This window comes from Prinia subflava, chromosome 3 (genome assembly GCF_021018805.1).
Source record: "Prinia subflava isolate CZ2003 ecotype Zambia chromosome 3, Cam_Psub_1.2, whole genome shotgun sequence".
NCBI lineage: Eukaryota > Metazoa > Chordata > Aves > Passeriformes > Cisticolidae > Prinia > Prinia subflava.
Window position 1 is genome coordinate 42166634 of NC_086249.1, and position 15147 is coordinate 42181780.

General features: G+C 35.8%; 1 long non-coding RNA gene across 2 annotated transcripts; it reads right to left on the reverse strand.

Moving 5' to 3' along the window:
- Nucleotides 1-5918: 5918 nt before the first annotated feature.
- LOC134548616 (uncharacterized) lies at nucleotides 5919-14152 on the reverse strand. 2 transcript variants are annotated; one of them, XR_010079825.1, is made up of 4 exons: nucleotides 14048-14152; nucleotides 10893-13569; nucleotides 9864-9973; nucleotides 5919-9402 (listed from the first exon to the last, which is right to left on the reverse strand). It is a non-coding gene; the product is annotated as an uncharacterized LOC134548616 (long non-coding RNA). The 2 variants fall into 2 exon arrangements; XR_010079824.1 differs by having other exon boundaries at nucleotides 10893-14146.
- Nucleotides 14153-15147: the final 995 nt, after the last annotated feature.

Here is a 15147-nt window from a genome sequence, read left to right on the forward strand (position 1 = left end):
GCATCTTTAAGAACAGCAGTGTGTTTAAAGAAATTAGATCAGTCAGAATTGTGATCCATTTTACATTTGGCATTTCAATCAGACACGGATAATTTACTCCCCCAAACAAGTAAGCACTTTCATGTATCTTACTCTAGAGTGTTTGACACATACAGTTCTATCAGTGAAATGTAGCAGTTATTTATTCTGAACTGATATAACATAAAAAGATAATGACTAGTAACCTACTTAAATATATGGGTTAAAACTAATCAAGAAATAATATTCAGCTCCAAAAAGACAACACATGTGAAACCATACGCCTGCTCTGATAAATCACTGCTAATTTAAAGTACAATGTTCTATGATCATAGAGGTGCTTCCATACATATTTTGTTTCACATACACTGGGAAAGATTTCCTTTCCATAGTAATTTATATGGCAGGCAATTCAGTTTTCTTTGTCGACAACAACAGAAGCTCATTCTGGAAATGCATCTATCTCCATGGTGGTCATTTGTTTATTTAGGAAAAAATGAATTTTACAAAGTTCCCACATTGCAAATTCAACCTTTGAAAATTACAAGTGTCAAGATGAGATCTACAAAGGGGCACAGTGTCTGTGCTTCAGTATATTACCATGTTTGCTTTCAAGGAGTCAAGGGAGCCCAGATAATTCTTAGAATTTAATCACTCAGTTTTGTAATCATAAATAAACAACTCTACAGCAGAAAGCATTAAAAAGACAAACCATCTTCTGGGTAAGTGTTATGAAATAGTGGAAGAAAGCCACAATGTCCCTAATTGATACCGGAATGGAAAAGCTTTTAAGAAATGTAATTACCCCTGTACTGATACAAATCTGTCTTGTCATGACAGAATTTCTAAAACATGTTTTTTCAAGGCTATTTTTCTTTATAGAAAGACAGTTATCATCATTTGAAATGGATTGCACAGAAAGCTAATAGCTTAGTTTTAATACACTAAATCAAAGAAAAATACTATAACATTGGGATGTTTAATGAATATTTGCCACAACTGAGGTTGTTGGTAAGCTTAAAAATAAATATATATCTGGCATATGTAGAGCAATTATTACTTAGAAATAAACCATACCTATGCTTTTTTGATTGATTTCTTTTCAAAGCTTTCAGCTGAAGAATAGGATTCTGACTTGTGCTGTCCAGGAAGGGGATTGTAGCATCTTTTCAAAAGCTTACATTGTCATAGACGGCATCTCATTAATGGAGTAAGGATATTTTAATGGTTTTTCTGAATTTAGGAATTCTTGGAGGAAGCAGTGTTAGGGAGTCAAGACTCATAGGGTAAGACTCATAATGCAAGCAAATAGACTCATTAGGCTCATAAGGCAAAGCAAAGATGTTGTATAAAGATGAGGCAAACAGTCAAGAAAATAGAATTGTAATGAAACTAAGGTCAAGATAACTGTCTCACTGTGTTGCATGGATTGCATAAGAAGAATTCATCTCACCTGCATACAGACATCTGGAATTCTGGTCTTTCTTTCAGAGCGGAACTACTCAGTTATGTGGAGAGCTAACTCACCTATGTAGCTGAATTACTTCTGTATGTGGAGAGATACTGGCATCTCTGAGGAATTTGTCTCATCCTAAGGTAAAAACATAACTAGATCTGAGGAATCATGTCCAGAAAATGCCTGCTGTTTCTCCTCCGGCAATAAGAATGCCTGGTTGGGATGCAGCATCTACACTTAGGCAAGACAAAACACACTGAAGCTGTTCAGCCTCAGAGCACTGATATGCAGGAGAGCTCTCCCCAGCAGACAGTCTAGGAGGGCAAGCTGCAGCACTTCTGATGGAGCATCTGCTATCAGGCTTTTTGCAGTGCAGTGTTGAGATCTCACTTTGGTCCAGAAATAAATGATGCCCTTTAAGTATAACTGTCAGGTAAGTCAAAGGTCTACAATTCCCAAAGACTTTGTCCAATTCTCTTTCTTTAAACAGTTAAAGCATAGCTGTGGGCTATTAACACAAAGGATGAGACTAGGATCCTCTAGACATTCACATGTGAGTTATCATCAACAATCCCTCTGATAGACAAGGGAGAGAAATAAGCTTTTTAATGGCATACCTTTATTTCTTTCCAATATGACTTTTGAAACAGGGCAGATTTGGCTTAGGAAATTGTTATTCTCCTTTGACAACACCTGGAGTTTGAGGTAGTAGCTCAGATGTTTGCCTCTAGTCTGTAGACTTGATTGGGTGAAATGGATGCCAACCCAAGCTTGAGTGAAAAAAGTCACTTAAGTCAAAGGTGCAGAGGGTTCAGCTTTTATAAGCAGGATTTATAAGGGCACAGATACAGATATTTTGAAGAGACAGTTTGAATCCCTTATTCTGAGAATCTCCTTTTTCTAATATGGACATATTCCTCCAGATAAAATGCACAGAATGAAGTGACTAGTTACTTCCACTGACCATTATGTGAATGTATACAAGGCTAAGAAAAATAAAAGTGAGTATAATAACAAGAGGCAGAAATGTCCAATTACTACAATGGAGAATTTCTACGTTGTTGATTTGTGGTAGTGGTTGGAAAAAAAAGGAAGCTCTGTCTCTAGTAATCCCCACAGCCAGTCCACCAAAAAAAGGTTTGGCTCGATATATGTTTTACAGCCTCTGCCATTAGGAACATACTGAACTTTATTAAAAACTCAATAAATGTACTCAGTAAATGCATAACTGGGAACTACTAGAAACTATTTAATCAATATCAAAGACAGAGAAAAAACAGCTTCAGAACCTGATATCATGGCAGACATTATATTATTTTAATATAATTTCCTTGTCTGAGTGACCAGGGACATGAATTCTTAAATCCAAAAATGTGGTTTAACCCCATAATATTTTTCTAAAATCCAATTTTAATTTTAGAGTTAGTACAATTCCAGAAAATGTTTTCAGGGTGACACAGTGAGAATCACAGAAGATATGGATTGACCTCACAAAGTGACCTCTATTCCAGCCTCTTGGTGTTACAGAGGAAAATAAAAATCAAACACTGATGTAGCAAATGCAATAAAAGGAAAAGTCACAGAATTCCTATTCCAGGACCTTGCTGAAGCCTGATGAAATGTGAAAGAAAGGTGAAGATACTTTGAGATGGACCATAGAGGAAAGAGACTAGCAATGTGAAGACAGAAATCTACAGCTTGTTTAAAACTATGCTGTATATCAATAGAAGGCTATCTTATTAAGAACAAACATTATAATTGTCTTTTTCATATCAAGAAAGATAAATCTGATTTGGGGGGAGGCATTTCTGCAGGTGTGGTCTTAGTGACATTTAAAATCAATTACAAAGGTACAAATAGGACTAACACTACTTAAAAGGCCGAGAGAAACAAATTTGATTTTACTAAAACCTCACTTTTCTAGCAATGTTTTGGTGGATTAGCAGTAACACAAATTCTCTCACATCGCTGACATTATCTATATGTACCATGTTTGAGGATGTGACATTTCAGTCCACTGATATCTCTCTTCAAAACAGACAAACACTTGTCAGCTTGTTTACTGAATAAACTCAGGGGAATATGTCAACATTTGTTTTGCTTTGGGGCCATGTTCATAACAATAATGCAGTGCAAAGTAGTCAGCTTGTTTATGTTGTATTATACTTCTTCTGAATAACAATTGGTATTAAGAATGAAAAATTTTTCTTTTTCCACAGAGACAGAAAATTCAAAAACATTTTTTAGTCACTCAAGTATTTGTCACCTAAATTTTATTCAGCACTCTTTACTTCTATTTAATTATAAATGGTTAGCTAAACTTCAAAGCTGGATTTTTTTTTTCTGCATGTAAAGGGATACTATTGTTTCAAATATTTTCATATTACCATAAGAATATTACAAGATTTTCAGGGAATAACATTAACTGGACTTCTACACTTTTAGTATTAGTATTTAGTATTTAGTATTTTAGTATTTAGTATTTAGTATTTTAGTATTTAGTATTTAGGAGCATAATTATAGTTGAAATTATTTTGGAATAATCATTGAGTGAATGGAAATCCTTCATACAGATTGCAAAGCAATGTTGATAAAGTTACAAAACCTATCATGCAGCAACTCAAGAACATCTTATGTTTGGCTTATTTACTTAATTACTAATAACTGCAATTTTCCAGAAAGCTAGCGAGCTGCTTTGCACTCTAGCCAATCCTTTATGAGGCTGCAAAAATTTGGAATTCTTTTGGCAATAGTAAGAGGAAAGCGACTCTTCTTTTGATTCAAGGAAGGTCATTGCAGTGCAAATATTCCAAGGAGGCATATGCAGCTTCTGGCATACCATTGAGAAAGAGCTTTGAAAACAGCCAGTCCATGCTCTGCTGTGTCTCACACCTCTGCTGCCCCACCTTCAGGTTGCTGTTCACAAGGAAAGTGAGGAAATAAGGGATTAAAATCATAACCCCTGATAGTTCTTACTTAACTTTTTTTAAATAATAAACATCTTGAGACAGCTAGTGAATTAGCTGGTGCCTCAGCTTAAAAATCAAATTAAGTCTTCCGCCAATAGAAACAAATTCAGTCATTCTTCTCCTCCAAAAGTGCAAGTGGGCATATGGTAGTGGTTGAAACTGCAGTTCTTTCAGAAGAAAAAAAATTAACTGATGCTCAAATTCTGTACCACAGCTCAAGGGACCTGTTTTAGCAGAAAATGGCAAACATCAGTCACCACCAGCATTAAATTATAAATCCTTCTGCCACCAGTGCTGCTAACTGCCCTTCAGCTGTCAGTGTGAAGCTCTTGGGTAAGGAGGCAAGTGTCTCCTGGCCACTAATGCCAGCAGATCCACTGTGCACAGGACTATCCACTGTCACTGTACACAGACTGTGCTGGATGCCTGAGCTCACTACAGCTCTTAATTCCTTGTTTGCCCCTCTATCATCGCCTGTCTTCTTTTCTACACTGCCTGGAAAGTTTGTTTCCTAAAGTGACAGGGAATTTTGTTTCCTAAAATGTGGGAACTTTGAATGTTAATTTTTTCTCTATGGAAACATAGGGAAACTTTGAAAGTCCTTTTCTTCAAGGCCTCAAGCACACAGACATCTCTGAGGCCTTCTGAGAATTTTAGTTGAAAAAGGATTGATTTCAGATATAATCAGCTCTAGAGCTGATCAGCCTGAGATCAAGGATCTAGTTCAACAATTCACGACTGACACTGGGTCCTGGGTTAAGAATACCAAGCATTTCAGACAAAATGCTAATTAGCCCCTTCTTATCATAATGACCCTGAATTTAGAATTTGGTCACCAAAGACATGTTGTGCTGTTTTTTCTTCCTTCTCATCCCTTGTATATATTTCTCTAAATCACATATAGCATAGCTATGATATAGATGTCCTCTGATGATGTTGCTCTTCCATGAGCCACGGGAAAACAATCATTCTGAGGAATAAAATTAAAAATGAAAGATTTTTCAGGGAATTTCAGGGAACATTTCCTAGCAGATGGCAATAAAATGTCTTTGGTATGGACTTGAGAACATTGCTATATATTGCTAGATTGTATTTCACATTTGTAGAAAGAGACAGATATCCATTGCAGAGTAATTGCAAAATTAGATTCCTTGAGTATAGTGTTTGCAGTGTGGTAAAAAATTCCATTTTCTTTCTTGATAGAATTTTTCTGGGCCTACAGCTTTCTATTGACTGGTTTTGGATGCCAAAAGTTTCTTTTGCTCAAAATCTGTTACAAGCACAGAGTTTCTCAGATTAATTGTCCACTCTGTATCTAAAAGAGATGCAAAAAATACCACAGTAGTAACTTTTTGGTGCCATATCAGCCAATTTTATTTCTTTTACTGTAATGTTATGAAATTTTGAGTATGTGGAGGTCTCCAGCAGCAGAAGAAATCACTAATTAACTTAACACTGTTAGATATGCAGTATCTTGACTAGTTTCTGCTTGGATGGCAACTTGGATCAGACTTGTTTCCTGGTTTGATTAAGAAGTTCTCTAGCACAGAAACTGCACCAAAACTCACAAATTAAATGACTGTATGAAGAGTGTTTAATAACTAAATGCTCAGTTTAAAAATTATTTATCTACTTTAAGGAAACAGATTGATACTCATGCTTGTCTCTCATAAAATGTAAACATGAATAAATAATATTGAATCATGAATAAATAATATATTCTAAGTTAATTCCTACACAATTCCAAGGGATCTCATTATGTGAATCAGTGTTCAATCTCATTTCATGACAGAAGTAGCTGTGACATGCTTAGGTTAGATTTTATTTTGATAAGCTATTCTACAATAGTAGTCAACTCCATAATTCAGCAAGTGATAGAGCCACACTTGCTGTGCTGTATTTAAATTACCATTTACATTACACTCTGTACCAGGAATGTATTCCTTCTTCACTGAGTCTGCACATGCATTTGACATTTACTAAGTGTACATTAACTGAATTATATTAATTAAAATACAGACCGATTCTTACGTGCCACCTTGTGGAAAATCAATGAAATTTTCTTTCAGCAGCAGCACATGCTAAAAATTCTGAGCTCACAAAGAACTGTTGGAAATTATAAACATAGCTATTAGAAAGAAGAATAGAATATTGTTGCAACAAGATATATGTACTGATAATTCATTTGTATAGCACGTCTCGGCTACAACAAATAACTGAATTGAAAAAATAGGGCATGTTTCTGTCTGAGGTTTCCTACCAGCATATTTTTACCATGGACTTCTCTAAATATGGCCAAAGTACACTTCAGACCTGAAACCAATGGAAGATGTCATTCTTAACCAATAACCATAAAGCAAAATGGGTTAATTTAGTTAATAAGGGGTTAATTTCAAGCAAAAAGAAAGCTGTGAATACAGTATTTTAAAACCATAACTGTTGTACCAGGGTTCTAATGTCTTTCAGATATCTTTTACCATATTTCTATAGCACATCTGCAATGGCTCAAACATAATCTGCTGGCAAAACATTGAATATCCACAGTTTATATGTATTAAAGTATTAAACTAAATTAAATTTAAATCTCAGTATTAAATTTAGAAAATCCAATTTCCACAAGAGAAATCAGAATTATTTCAGCAGATGTAAAATCTCGCCTATTACATGTAAAATTGAAAGTGTTTCCAATTTTACTTTCTCCACAAATTTGCAGCACTTTTCCAAGTCAAATGTATGGCCTTCAAACAGGTATCTGGAAGGGAGTAGTTTGTAAAAAAAAAAAAAAAAAAAGAAATTCCTCGATTAGATTAATGCACAGAAATAGGAATAGAGATGCTTAACACAGTTTCTTAAAGGGTCTTATGAGATGATGGCATATTAAGAAGTCTAGCAAAAAATGCAAGGAATATTATCTTCCACTTTTCAGAGGTTTTGATTGGAGACTTTAGAACTCCATATTTCAAAAACTGTTTAAAAAACCGCTGAGTAAAATATGGATGGTATTGTTTGTCACAGTTAATCACCATCACCTTTGGTGTCATCCCTGACAGTCGTAAAGAAGATGGTACTTTAGGTAATTACATGGGCATCTTGTAGGTCCTTTAAATAATATTAGGGTAAATGTTGTAAAGCATCATTGCAGTGACTAGGCTGAACCTGGAAAACAATGTGCTACCATGTAAACTAGAAAGACCAAAAGGTTCTTGTTTTACCCTGCAGATGCCTTCAATGAAACTAAGGGAACAGTTCTGTTATAATCAGAAGAAGTTACCAGCCCAAACTGTACTATTTGAACTACTTTCTGAACTAAAACTGCATTATTTCTTCCAGCCTGTAAGTATTTTTCCTAATTACACATATTTAAAAGGCTTTGTGTGCCTTCTGTACTGAGTACTAAGTAGACAAATCATGGAAAATTATGAGGATTTTTTTTTATTCTTAAAAAAAATCATGCAAATATAGAATGAAATACATCTGATGTTCATGCAATTTCACACTCTTCGTGGTATGGTATGAGAAAAGATTTAAATTTCTCTTTGACCGCTCCAGTTTCTGGGAAGGGGGAAGTTATGTGAGTTTTTAACTTGTATTTTTCATAACAGTACATTGCTAAAAATATTCCAGTCTCCCAAGGGCTCTAATGAAAGGCTATGAGTAGGTTAATGGATTATAATGAAAATCCAGTGTGTTCAAATGTGAAAGAAGGGGGGGTGGACTTTCTCTTTTATTTCTTCACATCTTTTATTTTCTCTGAACCAAATGGCTCACTAATGCATTTAGAGTTCTCTCCTGTTGAAAAAAGCTCCGGGTCTAGCTGTGAAACAGCCCAACCCACTCAACAGCAGGTTTGCCCCTCTCCCACCTCCTACACCTACCACTCTTTCCTTCCCAGGGAGCCCGTTCCACCCAACTGGCTGAGCACAGAATGGAAGAGTTTGGGCCCCTTTTTTATTGGTCTTTCTGGAAAGAAAGATTTATCATAATCTACAGCCTCTCTTCCCCTGAAAACACAGAGGAAAAAAATCTTCCTGGCTTCATTCTGCTCATCTGTCTTAGCACAGATAAAGGAAAAAACCAAACAAGACAGGAGGATTTCTGAGGAAACTCAGAAGGGAATGGACAGCATTTAAAAGCCAGGAAAATACAGAGAAAGACACAGAAATCCTCCTCTGGAAGTGTAACACACCAGTTCATACTCATACAGCCTCCCCACATCAATTACTGGACCCATTGCAAAGGGAAATAATTTCTTCCAAAGTAGCTACACATTATTGTGCAAGTTGTTCTAGGTAGGTTCAGCCCCAGTGCTATGAGGGGTCTTTCGTGAGGTGGCAGCTGAAGATATAAACTACAGAGTACATAACTTTAAAAGGTGGCCAAAGAGATTTGGAAATGCTTTTTCAAGATTTTATCCTTACTACACTTTGAGATGGCCAGTAGGATTTGTCTGGAGGAAAGCAGAAAGTTTAACATTTGACAGACACTTTCACTGTTCATACATACCAACAACAGAAGTTGTAAATCTAGGGTAAAACAATCTTTATGTATCTTCAATAATATGTCCATTAAATAAAATTATTATTTTGTAGGTGGTGTGGAAGGTTCAACCCTGCAATTTGAGGTATTATGTACCTATTTATTTCTCATTTTCTGTGGCTTTGTGTCCATGATTTACAGTGTTTACCTTTGAAAACAGAAATTCAATACCCACAAATGCATTAAACTTCTCACTGGGAAGCTCTTTAAACAGATTGACAAACACTGTCTTTGTCTTCCAAAACATAGTTGAAACTGATCATCACTAAAAGGCTTCTCAGTGAGTCATTGCCTTCTTCGGTAACTTATCCTTCCCAGAGAACTCCCCAGTGATGAAGCAGCCTGACCATGTCCTGGACACACTCCTTTATAAATGCAGGCTTTTTCGGAGAGCTGCTGTGTACTGGGAACTTGTGATCACATCTGAAAAAGGGCAAAACAGTTTCAACAGAAAAGCATCTAAAATATAATTCTAACCAGATACTGACATCCTTCCCGAGCTCTGCTAGCTCATTTGCCCTGATGTATTTTCCCCTTGCAAAATCACAGAGCTGGAAGAACCAGACTGTGGTGATAAAGCTACATTTCATTATGAAAGGTCTGCAAACAACAGCAAGTTAGAGTGGTTTCACTAATTCCCTGACAAACCGGGAATCTGGGAGGTAGGAATTTTCAAAAGACTGGCAGCAGAACCTTTATGAGGTTCAGGAAAGAAAACCCTGGATAGATATGAAATGGCAGATGATATCTTATTCATCTGCCCCCTCCCCCCCACAGTTGCTTGCAAAGAAATAAAACGTGGTTGAAAGGTTTTGAACCTGGGTGTCTGTATATGGGGTAGATATTGAACCAAAAAATAGCTTACTACATCACACTCTACTTACACATGATTTAGAGGTTGCTATTTGAAATTTCAGTATTATGTTTAACAGCAGCAGGAAATCTGAGCAATAGATCACTTCTGTAAAGACACTGTCACTTATTCCATACAGGTCTGTAAAAAATGGACAGCAATTAAAATGGGAGGAAAAATGAAATAGCAAAATTATTTTCAATGCTTGACCACAGGAAGAATTCTGAATTTTCTAACAAAATTCTGTAACTTTGCTTAGTGTGCCATGGTGACCTATACGTGTGTGTATAGATAGATGGATATAAATATGTAATCTTTCCGATTATGATTGGTAGTATTACAGGCAACTTAGCAGAATTTTTCAATATTCTGAGCTGTTACAGCTTTCATTTGAACATTAGGGCTACTTTTCCCTCACTGATTACAACTGATCATTCCCCTGCTCTTGTTTTTCTTTTGATGTAACAATCTTCAAGAAAGCAAAACCAAACCATTTTCCCTATATAAAATGATTACATTTATAGGCAATCTTTATTACATTACAAACAGAAATTTTATAACAATCATTCTGGGTGTTGTTGTTCATAAACCGAGCTACCTCACAAATTTTCATTTGCATTGGGATAAACTACTCTAATGTCTGTTACTTAAGCAGTATTCCCTATAAAGTATATTCAGAGTCACTAAGTGCCTTCCCAGTTGTTAGCAACACACAGCAAGACTAACAGACAAGTGAGGAAATTTTTTGTCCCTTGAAATATGACTTTGGATGTGTTCCCTCAGTTGTTAATAGGTTTGCCCATCCTGCTTTCAGCAGCTTATTTAGGAAGACAGCATTTTAACAAAACACTTGTTATTGATTCCATCATTCACAAACTTTCTCACCATAGTCTGTCTCTATAAACAAGTGATTTAAATATTGTGCGAAAAAAATAGTCATTTAAATACTCAAAACTCACTACACCTTTGATGCAGTTTAATGTTTTTTCCTTAAAAATCATGGTTGCTAAGTATGTATTTCTGAAACACACACACACATTCAAGCTGCTTTTCCTCTTACCTGTATACTTCACTGGAATTCTTGGTTTCCAGGAAGCCAGACAATCTGAAGAACTCATTTTGCTGCACAGGTACTTTTATTTTCTTCCTTATTAACTCTAATTCCTAAATATTTTAGTCCCTTCTGCCTCTCAGATGTACATCCAGTCTGCAAAATATGTACTATGGTATTTTGATTTAATATGTGACATGACTTTATCACAGTGAATCTCACATTTTGATCTGCTCGATTTACTTGATTTTTTTTAAAAAAAGTTGTCAACAACTCAGTGACATATATTGTGATATTCATAGAGAAAATGCTCCTATTCTATTGTATTGTTATTACCAGTGGCAAAAGAAGGCTCTGTGGGTGTCTGTTGCTATTTCTTTATGTTGACTGGTTCAGTTGCAGTAAAACAAAACTATTCCTCTTCTGCTTGGAAGTTTTGACCCCATGCAAACTTTTTTGAAGAGCTCAGTTCATTAGATTAAAGACTTTTTCTGAAATAAAAAAAATAGCTTGGCTCCTTTGAACAAGAGGAGATTTTAATTTTTACAGTTGCACTTTTTGTGGGATAAATCTAGTGGATTAGGTCAGAAAACTAGAAGATATTATTTCTTGACAGAGATAATGACATAAACATGATGATACCTTGGAGATGTTTAACAATGGAGACAAGAGGCTTGAATTTAAGGGTGGAAAAATATTTTAGGTATCTTCTTTTGACTAGACTGTAAAAGCAAAAAGAACAAGACAAAAAGATAGGGCAGATAACCAGCTAAGTAAAAGCTTATGGGTTTAGCCTTGGATCCACAGGATCACAGAGCAGCTGAAGTTGGACAGGATCCCACAGGACATCGGTGCAAAGCTGGCTCAGATCAGAGTCCATCAGCTCAGCAAACACAGGGCCTTGCCTCATTGTCTTCTGAGCATCTCCAACAGTGAAGATTTCTCAGCCTCTCTGGATAATCTCTGACAATGTCCAATCATCCCCACTGAATTCTATTTTTTTTCTGATACTTGGTCAAAGTTTCCCCTGTTGCAACTCATGGCTGTTGCCTCCTGTTCCTCCACGCTCTTCTGAGAAGTCTGGAGCACCTTCCCTACACACTACCACAGGAAGAAACAAGCTCTGCAGAGAAGGATGTACCACTCAGCCAGAGTGTTCCTTTGAACTGTCTATGGTTAAAATAAGGCATCAGGACAAATGCTGGAAAAGTATGTTCTTTGAATACATCAGTATTTATTAGTATTAGTAATTCTCCTTTTGTCTTCACATCACAGATTCCCAGCCAAGGGCAGGATAGCTGATATCTGGTCTCATACTTTCCTTTTCAAACTGGACTAACAAGTTGAATTCAAAAGTGCTTTAACTTTGTCTGCCATTACAAGAGAAATATTTATTAAAAGACCATATGAAACTGCTACTTTCAGGATTGCCAGTCTCAGACTTTCTAAACAAATTTCAACTCAGAATAATTTTCTGATTCATAATGAGCATCTATTGTGTTTGTATCCTTTAATTCCTTAGGTAGCTTTGCTTAGAATGACTGAAGATATAAAGCAGCAAATGAATTTCAGTAAAAGTAAGCACTTCCTGTGGATTTGTTATGCTCCACTGACAGATCTGTTCTGTCCTCCTTCTTCAAGTGGTATTAGTATTCCTGGGCTCAGGAAAATATCACAAAAAGGATTATTGAATTTTGTTGTATTAAAGTGCCATATCTTGCTCTCTCTTTTGACATTTTCTTGATCAATAACTTGTCAGTGCAAAAAAGACACAGCTATTTAACTTTCTGTCTGCAAATAATATGGACTGTTACTGGGTTTCTCAAAGGCCAATTTCTGGGACATGAAGGAAGCAGCCCTTAACCGTGGGGAGACTTAGTGAGAGAAAATGGGACAGACAAGGCAGAGATATCACACACTTGCAAATAAAGAAAAAAACAAGGCTGAGGAAAATGTTCTTATCTTCTAAGGGCTTCTGTGGATACACAAAATGTTTTTCCTTCTTACAATTAAAAAAAAACAGTGAAAGAGGAGGCAGGTCTGCTCATACAACCATAACTAATATTTGATGCTTCCTTTCTTCTTACCTGAGTCACCCATACACAAATTTCCAAAAAAAATGTGAGATGCAAAACCAGCTGGTTATTATCTACAATATGTGCACTATAGAGTTATCTGGCAATTTGAGGGAACACACAGAAGTTATGCCTGTTACTATCTGTGGTCCAAACACCCACTTGGTTTTCTTCACAGGTAGCATTATCACACAAAATCACAGCCAGAGAACGTGCTTGTCCCACTTGTGTTCAGCTTGCCCTTTTCATCTCTGATGCTTCCAGTTGTGTCACCATTACAGCATCCAGGTTCTCTATGAAGACCACCTCATCATTCCTGACAGAATCAGTTAAGGCTGCTGATTTTCAGACAGAAAACATCAAAGTATTTTGCATGTATGCCTTTCAATCTTTAATTGTAAATCAGAATATTAGGTTTGATCTTTAGTGTTTTAGTTACTTTAGATGTCAACAGTAAAATAAACCATGTATGTGTGGCTCCAATAAAGTGATGTCCCATTCTTTTGCAGTTACAGAAATACTGCATCTCAGTCTTGCCAAGGTCAGCGAGTCCTTGGAAAGCAGCCTGTGAAACAGGGCCTCTGGACAGGGACAGACTTTTCCAACTCCATCTAAAGAATAAAAAGGTAACAGCAGAGCTCCTTCACTACATGTTCGCCACTGCAGCTTACAACAAAATCCTGATTATACTTTTAAAATAATTGTTGTGGAGTTTTGCTTATTTTCTTGAAGAATAATTGCACTGCACCATTTTCCACTCCCATATGAAATTCTGCATGAGACGTTTCCACTCCCAAAGCAGATTTATGGCATTCTCTATGATAAGGCTGTTCTTTTTCTCATTTTATTCAGATAAGATGGTGCTTTGCATTCAAAATTTAAATGAAAAAAGAACATGCAGTTCTTAAGCAGAATTATGCCAAAAAACTTCCTATGCTAACTGATTTAAATAATTCCAGTATTAAAAAAATAGATTGATTCATCAGTCCCTAGCACTAAGTGGGGAAGGACTGATTTTAGAAATGGGCTAGGGAAATGAAGTAGGCCCAAATACAAATCTGTGTTTTCTGTCTTCTCTTACTTGTTTACCATTTCTAATGGAGTAGGATGTGTTGTCGTCGTCGTCTTCTTCGTCTTCTTCTTCGTCTTCTTCTTCTTCTTCTTCTTCTTCTTCTTCTTCTTCTTCTGATCCTTTGACCACTGGAAAAGCTGCTAAATCAAAATCTGTAAATAAACTTCACATCATAAGGTATATACTTATTTTAATTACTTTTAGACATGCTAAGAATATCTACAAGGTGATTAATATAACTTGGTTTAATACAAAATCAAGCTCATGACAAATAATGTTTTTCTTGGGCTTTCCACACAGAGAATGTAAATCTTTACTATGGAAAGAAAAAGCTTTTACATCACAGTAAGATTACTATACTGAAAAAAATCCTGCAGCAGTTACATAAACATATGTATCTCAGAAACTATTTGCACATTAAGAAACTTACAACTCCTAAATAAAACTAGAGCATGTAGTTATATTTAGCTATTTAAGATATATATATTATAAAGAAAAGAACAGTGGGGATATTTACTCCTCTAGATTATTACAGTCAGTTTAATTTTTGAATGCAGTTATACTACATCCAGTTCTCCTGAGCCAGAAATTTAACAAGACTTTGATGTTTGAGCAATGGCTTTTCATTTTCTATTCTTCTTTATTTCTTTTCCAGTCCCCTTTAGCTAGAGGGAAGGGCTAATTTACTGAAACACTCATATTTATTTAATCACGATGCTCCATAATATCAATATTACTCAGGGAAGAATAATACATGCTAAATATGAGAGACAGAAATTGGAAAAGCAATGTAAGTAGCCATAATTAAGGTGTGATAAGTAATAATAGCAAACCATAACCAAAAATAATTGGAATGCTTTTTAATCTACAAAACATGCAGGTAGGTTATGACAGACTCTCTTTTACTCATTATTTGGAAGACAATTAATTTGATGTATCATGCATCTTGTTGACAACAAGGTTCAACACTTTCTGTGTCAAAACCAATCTGCATTGCTAAGCTGCACTGCAGGGCCACCAATCACAAGTGGGGTGGAATAAAAAAAATCACAAAAATCAGACACAGATATGTGGCATCCCTCAATAACAACTAACAAGAAACAGGAAGTTTAAGGAT